Here is a 12826-nt window from a genome sequence, read left to right as displayed (position 1 = left end):
GTCTTCTGAAGAACAGGACACAACATTTGAAGATACATGCAGTATCTTGTGTAGACATATATACATTTCTTGACATAGTGCTCGACAACGGGAACAAAAAGGATGTGCTAAAGTAAGCAGGCATGATGTGTCATCTTCTTGCCTATCAAATCAAGGCAAGTCAATAACATACACTGAAAACCCAACCTTCCGTAAAAAAAATCAGTTAAAATCAAGCATACACTTTAAAACACAGACATATATGCATAGAATTTTACACTTTCTAAGGAAATCTTCGTAACTAATTTGAATATTGAAATAAATCACTTTGTAAACCCATTAACAAAATACATAATTCTGAGAGTTTAAAGAGTTTAATCTTTATAAGAGACAAGGCATATGCTAAATATCAGGATATGATTAAATACTTTCATGTTTTTCTACCTCGGAAACAAAAATGTATTTTAATATTTATATTAAGAATCATTTTTTCCACAACATTTCTGGTTCTTTCTACTCTACAAAAAAATCAGTTATTCTGTTTTTCAATAACCATGGCTGCAAATGGTGTGATTCAATCAACAGCAGGAGCCCACCAAGGAACAGAAGTCCACATGCATAAGTTACACCATACATATGTTTACAAATACAGAGGAACACACACCTTACCCATTTATATACATGACCATCTTATTTCTAGGTAAGCAAGCATTTTATCTGAAATACAAGTTAGATCACTAGGGTACTGACGTTATACAGATAAGAGTTGTAGTGAAATGTTGCAACAATGAAGATAATGCATCTCTATATTTCACTGGACTTAAAAGTGTGAAATATTTTCAAGGGGTTTTTTCTAAGTCAGTTGTTGATAATTTCAATCCACACAGTCTTTTTCCATCTCCATACATGGACAAATAATGACAAACAGAAATGCCACAAACCCATAATAAAATGTGCCCAACTTTCCCTGCATTATCTCTTTGGACCTAATTTCTCATACCATTACTGTTCCCACCATCCAAATAATGATGTTTTTCCTCAGCTCAGCAGAGTGAAATCCGACAGTCAGCCTGATGTCATTTCTCAATTTGCCTCTAACAAAACAACTTTGGAATAGAAAGTATGATCAGTTCTGAAATGCATATTCCCCACAGAGGCTCAGTCTCTGAGCACAAAAGTTATTCATTTGTCCCTGATGTTTTCACATTGGCACAGCCACCTCACACTAACACACAGCAATGTCTCTCCAGCTCTGGTCAGCATCTAGTGTGCAGTGTCGTAGTGAGTAGTTGTCAAAGAAGTCCTAATTGAAGGCAAATTTGCACTACTGTGGTGTCACAGGAGTGCCTGTATCTGGCAAGTCTGAGAGGGACATCTGCCATGGGAGCCCAGATGCATTCACTTGAGGTTTGGACAACAGGCACCATCCTGTGTTATGATGCATGGAGTCTCATGTTTCACGTTCACAGAGATGACTGAGTGCCTAATGGAGCCATGAGGTCTGTGGTACTTGGCAAAATATTTATAAGCTTTAAAGGTCTTAACTGGAATTGGGTCCTTTTTGCGTACCGGGCACAAACATTGTGACTAGCCCCAAAGAGTGCACTTTCAGAGAGCAGCTTGAATTAAGTTTGATCCCACTCCAAAAGCGTTGCCGTCAGTACTGGGCAGAGTGACGTCAGGTGAAGAACAAATAATTAATTCTGCTTCTTGCTCAGGTACATGGAAAAAAGGTAAATGACGGGATGAACATGTGATTCACCTGCAGCGGATGGCAAGTGTTCTGGTAAGTTTTCACTACTTCCTCACTCATTTCCCATGTGCCCGGTGAGGGCTGCTGGAGCATCAATAAGAGAAGATATCTACTGCCACAGGAGAAGATAAAGGCCCTGGGGCAGGTGATAGTGGCAGCATAGTCTATAGGTAGAAAAGGACTGTCCCGATCCTGCTAACTAGTCTGTGGGACAGACGCTTTTTATTTCTAAATCCTTGCTTTACCCCTCAGATAAAGGAAGAGCACTTACCACAACTATAACCTGCTCCCTGCTTCTCTCTGCATTGTATTATCCAGTCTTGGCCAGGCTATAGCTTCACACACTGATTCAGCAGCAGCATTATCTTGTGTTAAACTGCATCAGAGAATACAAAACAAACACAAGACTGAGCTGTGCTTGTGGTTTGCAGTGGTAAATAACGTTCAACATAGATGCTGCAGTTACACCAGAAGAACAGGTAAATTAGGTGTCTGATGGATTTTGATTCTTTTAACCTTATTCCGTCAATCATATATAGGGACTAGAAAGAGAATGAACAATTATGAAACCTGGATAAATGCACAGGACTCCATTCTAATTAGAGAGGTATTGTTAATCGCATAACATATTTTAAAACTTATCTTACATCCACATCTGATTTTCAAATGCTTTTTTTCTCTGTGGTTTTGGTCTTTTCCAGTATCTGTAGCCTTTTTCTTTTGTACAATTTAGCAATTTGTCATCAAAAATTGCTGTCTCACTCACATTCAGCAGTTAAACACTCTAGCTAGATTTTAAAGGCATGAATAGCTCTGTGACCATCAACAGCACATAAAAGCACCTACCAAGCTCTACAAAATGCCTGATGATCTGACATCAACCAGCAATTCCTAAGACAGCAGAATTTGTTTATCTTCTTTAGGATTTACAATAAACTCCCCCAAGTATTTCCAGTTTTTCTTAGTATCTAGGAAAATATGAAAGCTAACTAAAGGCTAAGGCTTAAAAAATGTCTTTTGTTCAAGGTGAGTCAGTCACTCCAGCCACCTCTACCCCTGTGAAGTGCTCGTGAAGCAGTTTCTCTCCTCAGTGTCAGTCTGACATTAAAATTTCATCTTTTTGGGGGGCTTTTTGGGTTTTGCCTTAAACGCTGGGCTGCAAATGGAAATAGCTTGGCACCGACTTCATGAATAACTGGCAATCTGCACAGCAGGGCAAGCATGGATGACTAGACACAGCAACCCCGTGAACTGTTTCACCATAAATCATTCCTGCACTTTGGCTAGAGCCTTCGTGGCTTTAAGTTTCTAAATGTCCAGAAACAGGCCCAGCTACCTAACTTCATATGTTTAAACACTTTAAACCTTGGCCTGAATCGTGCCTCCCTTGCATCATCTCACATATACCCAGCAGATTTGCTATTTTTCACTGCTGGGACAAGCAGGTCACAGCAGCTCTGGGATGTCCACGGGCTGACACTGCAGCAAAGCCTCAAGGAACAAATGGCCTCAACACAGGGAAGAAAAAAGTGCAAGAGATGTGGCAGACCAAGGATCAGACTGCTCCTCTCTTGGAAAGGGTTTGAACCCACCTTTTAGGAGAAGACTCTCGCCCTAATTAGCAGACACCAGACATGATTTTCTCCTGTCCACCTGTAACTGCAAATAAAATTCTTTAATTCTGCCAGAAAACTAATGGATTTTGCACTCCGAGAAAGTGACTCCCTCCAGCTCACAGTTAGGATCTCACATTCTTGAAAATGTCAGTTTTTAAGCTCATTCATTACAGTGACACATCTGACTGGTTGGTGACCTGTGTGCTGAACTGGGGTTTTGTTTATCCCATTCTCAAAGCCGGTGACAGAACACAGTGCAGGAAGCCCCTGAGGTAGCTGAGACCAGCACCAGTAAAGTCAGCCAGCACAACACAGCTCCAAACTCTATCTATATATACGAGATAATGTTTGCATGTCCAGGACCATGCTGTTCTAACTATATCAGTTTAAAAAAACCCGACCCGAACAAAGTTGATATAAAATTTGCGTGCCTATTGATTCTTAGAGACAAAAATATTCTGAAAACCTGCATGAACACTCATTTATGAAATTGCTTGTGAGAGCTGTCATAAGTGTTCAAAAATGTTCTTTTTAATTTTAGCACAGAACATTTAATAAACAATTAACAAGAACACAATATTTTTTTAATTTGTCATTTGCTTATGGGTAATGCTTGTCACATAGGTCTTCTTACAGTTTGGTAAATTCGTGGTGTAGTCAATTGCAAGAAAAATCTTTCCGTTTATACTGTAATTTTACACAGTAATATGCAAAACTGAAAGTGCAAAGTGGGCTGATCAAACGCCAGTGATTTCCTCGTGGTTTCTAACTTCTTATTACAAAAATGTGAAATGTATTAAACACATTACATAAGTAGTCTCTGTAGATAAAAATGTATGAAAATATTTATCTTGAGATGCCTTCAGATAATAATATTAAAGTCCATTTATTTCATATAAAGGGTTTTTTCCGTGATTGCATTTTCATCTGGATCATAGATTTTAAAGCCAGAACAGACATTATAATAGTCTAAACTCATTTTCTGTCATAAAATCATAAATTTAAAACTTTTCGTTCAGTGAATATAACAACTTGTGATTGAACTAAAACCTATATTTTTAAAAGCCTAGCCAATGATAATTTAATGATTTCCTGTGATAATGTACCACTACTCTCAATGAATGTATCCAGTGGCTAATTACGCACACAGCTGTTATTTCTAGCCACTGGGTCTAGGCTTTGTTCTAATCTTCAAGATCAAGAGTTTTCAGAATATATTTCTTAGAAGTTTTGCAGTTGAAATTTTCTTCAGCAAATACCACTAAAGCCGTCTTGTTTAAATGTATTCACTCAGAATATCAATGTGAGTTATCATCAGATAAAGATCTCCTACTAATGTTATCACGTTGATCTAATTTTTCAAACTATGTATACGCCAATGCACAAACTTTATTATTTCTTTTCTCATTATTTTTAACATTTCTCTGTTTTGCAAAACAGTTTATGTATTTCAATATAGAGACGTGGCATTGGATGTATTTTTCATGCTTGTCGTAGTGGTGTAGTGGCGCTTATACGAAATGTAGTCTTCTGCTCATACTTATCTAAGGAACCAGCTGTTTTATTAAGCAAAGCAAATCCTGAAATGCAGATTACAATTTTTCCGTTTTAACTAGTTAAATAAGTAAATATAAAATTTTCTGGAAACACAGATCTAGAACCCAGTATTATTGCCTTCCTGATAATAATTTAAACAAAAATTCTATCCTGCCTCCTTTTTTTTCCTGTTATGCCAATGATAATAGTCATAATATTTTAATATTTTAGAGTAATCCTCTTTTTGCTTATCAGACTACTTCAAAATTATCCCAACAAATGATTTAACAAGTTCTCCTCATGAGTTTTTGTTGTTGTTGTTGTTTTTTAAGGTGGGGGGTGGGATAGAAACTGTTTCTCAGCTCAGTATCTCTTTGTATTATCCTACATTTCTTTTTTCTTTCTTTTTTTTTCTTTCTTTTTAGCCAGCCTCTTGTTTTTCTCATTCAGTTCTGTGTACTTATCTTGCACAACCACTTTATAATTTTTCAGCAGCCCTTTATTCATTCAGTAGAAATATTTACCCTTTTAAAAGAAAAAAAAAGTCTTTTTCTGTATGCACTGTGTCACAACCTCTGTTGTTCATTTTGAAGAGATGTCATTTCTTAATAATCTTTACATTAAACTAGTTTGTGATGACATTTTCAAGTGCTGTATGCTCTTCTCATTATTTTGTCTGAGGTCTTATCAGTATTTTCCTTTAAATTGACTTCAGCCTTGATAGAAAATGGAAGCTGAAAATTCAATCAGATGACTTTAGTGCATACTGAAAGTATAATAGATATACATGGTTAATTCATTAGAGTCACATACATATGAAGGACATAGGTCCTCAGACTATGAAAGCTTTTTCCTGTTTTCAAGCAGCAACCATGGAAATTATGTTAGGGCTATATCCATAACACATATGCATACTCCAGAAAACTCAAGTTATGTTTCTTCCCTAGGCATAGATTTTTGTATATAACTTACACATCACCTTTTAACTGTGAAAAGCACATTTACTTATTTAACAATGAGGAGGAAAAGTTCTTCTATAACTCACTAGATGAGAGAAAAACATCAAAGTTCTAGAGATGTTAGAAATCTATAAACCTGGTTTCCTGTCAGTACTGAAGACAGTCAGTCTCAAAGACTCTCAAGGAGTCTGGATCTCACCTGCAGAAATTACACCAATTCTGTTCAATGGAAGGGGCACTAAAGTTGTTGCAGTTGCATTCATTTTTAGGTGATTTTATGCTATCCAAACTTTGTCAGAAGTGTAAACAAAATTCTTGCCCAACAAATAACAACTACTGTCTAGGAGATTTTCTTCTGCTCTTGGTTGAAGTTAGCCATACCAAGAGCTGGTCCATGGCTGATCACACTCCTTTCTTTTGCTATTAGCCTCTAATTCATCCAGCTCCCAGGAAGAACAGATGAACTAATAGAGGATACTGGGAGTTATTCTTCTGCCTCCACACCAGGCACACGTACTCTGACCTCTCATCGGACAACATAAGAAGATATTCTGGTTTCTCAGATGGAGAAAACAACTAGTGGATACACATTCTCAATGGAATATTCTTCAGTAAGATATAAAGTCATCTTTAAGTTTAATATCAGAAAATACGGCTACAATGAATTCACGTTCTGCAAGATGATAGTTTACCAAAATGACTATACTTGACAGGAAAGAAAACAAAATCTATGAATAAAATACCTTTGGCAAAGAAAGTAACAATTCCAGAGCATAAAATCTCTGTTTGTCTGGTCTTGTTTAATCACAGACTTCAGCAGCAGCAGAAGGAAATGCTGATAATATAATTTGATAATTTTCTCCTCTAAACTTATCTCTCTTGAAATAGAGATTACATGATGTTTGCATTCTGACTGAAATGCCTCAATCACAGGGCATTTTAATAGCAATGCATTTTAATTAACTTTGATGGAGTCGTTCCCAATTTATGGTGATATAAGCTAAACATAAAGTGGGACACAAGGCTATTCTAACTTGAAGAAACCAAGGTAAAAACTTAGAAAACTGTAAATGTCATGGCATTCCTGCAGAATACACATCTTTTTCTGACCCTTAAAAAACTCCTCCCTTTTCATTCTCTGTCATTGGAATAGAACTTGAAGTTTTCCTTCCCTCCCTTTTTCTGTCTTCTGTTTTTTTTCTTTCCGTTTAGGGATATGTTGGAAGCAGGGTAGCATAATAATTGCAAAAGCAGGATTATTAATAATAATCACAACAACAAATTCATGTAAGTTAGCAGGTGACAATATTGTCAAATATTAATTCTTTTGTAGTAGGCTCTCTTTTTTAATTATTTTTCCTAACCTAAAGAGTGAATTACTTGGCGAAGACTATAAAGTTTCTTACCTGTAAAACTATCCAGCAAACAGGAGAGGCAGCAACAAGGAATGTCACCAAAGGGATTTATGGAATGAATCCTTGAAGAATTAAAAAGGACGATAGCACAGATAACACTCTACTAGAAATCTCTTCGGTCAGATTTGCCTTGGCCATCAACTATGAAGGCCATATCCATATGGAAAACAAAACTCTGCCTAAATTTAAGAGTAGGTCCTCAGTGTCACTGAGTCGTCATCTTCCACCAGCTCGCTCAGTGCTGATGGCACCAACAACTTGTCCCACACGTTCCTAGTGTGGACAGTCTCCCTGTTTTCTTAAGATTTTGTATTTTCCCATGTTCATGTTTTCCCTCTTGAATACTCGAGCTACTAACAACTTTGTCTCAATGACAACGTCTGCAATTTTACCTTTCTTCCTCCCAAAGACTATAACTACTCACTCTGAGTCACTGAGGTCAAACTTTTGCAGTTGTGCCATATCACAGCTGGACCTTGTTTCCCTGGTGCACGGGCAGTGAAACCCTGGGGAAAGAAGGCTTACAGCAGTGACCATAGACAGATAAAGGTCCAATGGATAACTGCTACCTGTAACAGAGCAGGAAAAGCCATATACTCTGAAGATTATGAGATCAGAGCCACAGCCCTTAGTAGGAAACAAAGTGACTCCCTTCTGAAAGGAATGGAGAAACTTATCTACCAAACAGATCTGTCACTGTGGGAGATGGCTCATGTCCCAGAAGGCCACATCTGATAGGTTACCAAGGCCCATTTGCCAAATGAGCAAACACTTTTTATTCATGTTGGTACTAATACTGTCGGTACTCCTGAGCAGATAGCTGAAAAGTGATCCTGCAAGCAGAGCTGAGCTACAGATATCAGGGTAGATGATTTCAACAAATTGAGAACTGGTACATAAACCTCATAGGAAACAAGTTTAAGGGGAAAAGGACTTAATGAAGAGCTGCCACCTCCTCAGAGAAATGATACTGAGGACAGAAATACGAAGTCCATTCAGTGGAAAAACAGATAAAAATTAGTGAACTTGGCCAGATGACTGATTGCTGTTCCTTCAGACTCATCTTTTCTTTGAAGCTACTTTTTCTTTTACTTTCTTTGCACTATTAGAGATTCATCACAATCTGAAACAGAAATCTCAAAAAGGCCACATGAACTTGCATATTACTGGATGATGACTATAAAGGACGCCTAGATAATGGCATCTCCGTGTAGCTTACTAACATGATGTGGGATGAATCTCATACACTGTGACACATTCTAGCTTCATAAGTTTACTGGATCCCAGTAAATGCTGTCACTCAGGAATGTGCAGAAGCAACTTTCTCACTCCATTAAAGTTTGCTTATACAGAATCGTACAACTACAATACAATGACACTTGCATTTACAAAAAACTGGCTTATGGCCTCTTGTCAAGAATATTATCTAGAATATAGAAAACAGCTGTCCCAGTTACTATTCACAGACTAACCGCTTCATTATTAAAGCAACCTTTTCTCTAGGTGATGGTAAGAATCACAAAAATTTACAGAAAGCGTTGGCAAAAAACGCAGTTCTTACATAAGATAATAGTTCTTATATGAAATAGTAGCAAATTTGCTTATAGCAAACTTTGCTTAGGGTATAGGGAAAACCTGAATCAGGAATACACATCAACATTTTCAAGCTTGTGGACTCAAGTCAGACATCTCCACACATGCCTTAATTTTGAGAATTGGTGAATACCTCCAGCTTTTACAGGTTTAAGTAAGAACTGTGAGTGCTCACCACATTCATCAGTCTACCGGCTTTTTGCTGCCAAAGCTTGGGTATTTGTATATATCTTTTGGCAAATTGGAAGAAGCTCGATATAGTCTGAGAATCTTTTTTTTTTTTTAATTATCAGTTGGAACAATATAGTACCAATTAAGAGAACATATCTCTTAAAGTCAAAACTGAAAGCATGTTGTGAATATTTTCACAAAACTCCACTGCAATTAAAATGGGATTTAAAGCTATTGATTTCATTTTCGTTATGCTTCAGTATATTAAATATTTTTTTTTCCTCTTACACAAAGATCCAACAAAGGAAGAAATTCTGGACACTGAATTTTCTTTTAGAGAACTTAAATTTTACTGACAACTGGTTATTCAGTTTTCCCCAATTTCCTTATCTTTTCACAGCACAAATATTCCTAGTACTGTCTCCAACACATTCTTCTCACAAGTACTGTCAGTTTGATTTAAGAAAGGAAGGCTCTTTTCAACTCCATTGCCCAGAATAATACCAAGCTCTTTTGCACGATAAAATACGCTGTGTGGTATTGCAGCTGTTTCATCTTGTAGCAGAGATCATGTGTTTACATGCAAGACTGCAACCAGTATGATCGCCTTAATATCATGGTTGTAAGTTGTGTTTTCTCTCTGCTACAGGTATACTTGCATGTGCACCTTCTCTTTTGAATGATTTTGTGTGAAAGATTGCTTAATGAGCAAGATCATACACACAAATAACAGCTTCTAAAAACGTCCATGTTGAAAAGACCTTTCTGCAGTGTTATCCTTATAGCCTCAAGGAGGGGCAGAAATTTCATAGCAGACAAGGGAGGCAGGGCATAATTTATAGGTTACTATGCTTTCATTTTCTTGCCCTCAGAGTTTAAAAAACTGATTTTGGACTGCCATCACACATGCTGTTACAATATTTAACCTCTTACAAAGTTTTAATTCTTTAGTAGGTGCAGGAGTAGAAATAAGGGAAATCCAAATACAGTTCAGTAAAGGAAGACAACGAAAGGCTAAAGAGAAAAATGTCATGGTCTGTTATCATCAAGTCCCATCAGTGCTTTTGACAGCAATGTAGTGCTGTTTAAAACCACAAATAATTTAGCTTGCCAAAGAATAGATATTTTTCCTGCTTTATGCCTGGAATGAAACAAATAAGAAAAAATCAAAGAGAAGACTGAATTTGTCTTACTTTTGAGTAGCAGACACTCTATTATATGCTTTTTACTGCTCGTTTAAAATAATTTCTACCTCCTATTTGAGCCATTAGATCATCCTCTTAAATCATAGCCCCTTCCATTTCAGCCACTCATTCCTGTAGTGAGACGAGTAACTTTTGTTTTATTGAATCATGCCTTGTGCTTGACTAATGCAAAACTTTTAAAGACATCTAGCTTTGATTTAAAAATAGCAAGAGATATGCCACTTCTCTTGCAACATCTTCCAAAGCTTAATCACTGTCATTGCTTGAAACTCTGAATTTGTCTGTCTTTTGCTTTCAGCTGTCAGCTGCTAAATTAGGGAGGCATTCAGGATGGTAGTCAGTGAGTCTAACTGAACCTCAGGGATGTGGTCTCCCTGGGCTTTGTCTCCAGGCAGAGATAAGATCCTCCTGGGAGCAATTCAGAGCACCAGAATTTCGTCTTCTGCTCTGACTGTCCCCATGAGCACACTATTTTTCTATACAGATTGGAGAAAAAGCCTTAAAAGAAATGTCCTGGGCTGCAAAATAACCTGTGCAAATACCACGCCCAAGACCTCCATATATTTTTTCCATGGAGGTACATGTACTCTGAAATCAGGTTGTCTTTAAGTCCCCTTTTTAATGAGACAAACAGGTTGAACTACTTAAGCACAACTTCCCTCTCTCCAATCCAGGAACCCTTTATTTGTCTTTTCATTGGGGTTTTTTATTTAGTATCAGAAATATATATTCATCTCATTGAATGATCTCATTAATTACTTCATTTATGTGAAAACTCAAAGTTGTATAAAGTAGCAACTCGATGTTTCTTATTAAATTCCTACTTACAATATCCTTGTCTAAACATTCAGGAGACCCAAAAGTCAATTCACTTCTTTAAGTTTTGTTGTTTGTTTGGGGTTTTTTTTGCATCAGCACAGGGAGTTCAAAATTACTTTCTTCTTCCTGTGGCCCTGAATTTCTTTCAGAGAGAGAAGGCACAGTCAGAGGAGACCTCATGAACTCATTTACTTTGGGGCTAGACAAAGGGATCACTTGAACCTACATCATTCAACACAGATCTATGTCTTTTCAAATTTTCATCATTCTTATCTCTCTTGGTTGCCTGTGGTAACATCTAAGTCACCTCCTAGGCAATATTTTCCAAATATCTAATCTGCACATTGACTGGGGTAAGTTACATCAGCTATTTTGTATTTTATGTTCAGTGAACATAAAGGACAACTCAGCAACTTCTCGTCTTTAAATGGTGTTTTGAAGTTGTCATATTCTCCATTAGCTTTCTCCTTTCCAAACTAACCAAGACCATTTTTTTTTCTAGTTTCCATTATTTGGATGACTGTCTAACCTGATTTCCCTTTTGTTGTTGTCCATTTTCAACACATGAAACTGTCAAAGCACAGTGCCCAAAAGTGGACATAGTACTCTTCATAAAACTTCTGTTGTTCTAGGTACATTTATAATCATAGAATCATTTCCGTTGAAAGAGACCCTCAGGATCATCAAGTTCAACCATAACCTTACTCTGTAACTAAACCATCTCTAAGAACCTCATCTAAACAACTTTTTAATACCTCCAGGGATGGTGACTCAACCACGTCCCTGGGCAGCCTGTTCCAATGCCTGACAACCATTTCAGTGAAAAATTTTTTCTTAACATTGAATCTTGGTGCAACTTGAGGCCATTTCCTCTTGTCCCATCACTTGCTACTTGGGAGAAGAGACCAACACCCTCCATGCTCCAACCTCCTTTCAGGTAGTTGTAGACAGCAATAAGGTCTCCCCTCAGCCTCTTTTTCTCAAGGTTAAACAGCCCCAGTTCCCTCAGCCGCTCCTCAAGACTTGTGCTCCAGACATCTCACGATCCTTGTTGCCCTCCTCTGCACTCTCTCCAGCACCTCAATGTCTTTCTCATGATGAGGGGCCCAAAACTGAACACAATGTTCAAGGTGGGGCCTCACCAGCACTGAGTACAGTGGCATCATCACTTCTCTAGTCCTGCTGACCACACTATGTCTGATACAAGCCAGGATGCTGTTGGTCTTTTTGGCCACCTGGGCACACGGCTGGCTCATATTCAGCCAGCTGTCAATCAACACCCCCAGATCCCTCTCTGCCAGGCAGCTTTCCAGCCACTCTTCCCCGAGCCTGTAGTGCTGCCTGGGGTTGTTGTGACCCAAGTGCAGGACCCAGCACTTGGCCTTGTTGCATCTCATACAATTGACCTCAGCCCAATGATCCAGCCAGTCCAGATCCCTCTGTAGGGCCTTCATACCCTACAGATCAACACTTGAATGGAAATTGAACATTTGAATGGAAATCATTCCTTCACATAGTTTATGTTGCTGTTAATAAACCCTGGACTGACATATGATTTTTTGGTGGCTTTTGTTTTTGCTTTTTACAGCAGCATTACATTTCTGACTCCTATTCAGTTTGTGGTAATTATTATTCCCAGGTCCTTTTCTGCAATAATTCTGCCAAGACAATGAGTCCCCATTCGTATTTATGCATTCCATTTCTCCTTTCTTACTTGAAGCACTTAGCTTTTGTCTGCACTACTTTATTCTTGTTGATATCAAATTATCTCTCTAATTGA

The sequence above is a fragment of the Caloenas nicobarica genome, chromosome 1 (assembly GCF_036013445.1).
Source record: "Caloenas nicobarica isolate bCalNic1 chromosome 1, bCalNic1.hap1, whole genome shotgun sequence".
NCBI classification, from domain to species: domain Eukaryota; kingdom Metazoa; phylum Chordata; class Aves; order Columbiformes; family Columbidae; genus Caloenas; species Caloenas nicobarica.
Note: the sequence above shows the minus strand (reverse complement) of the source record.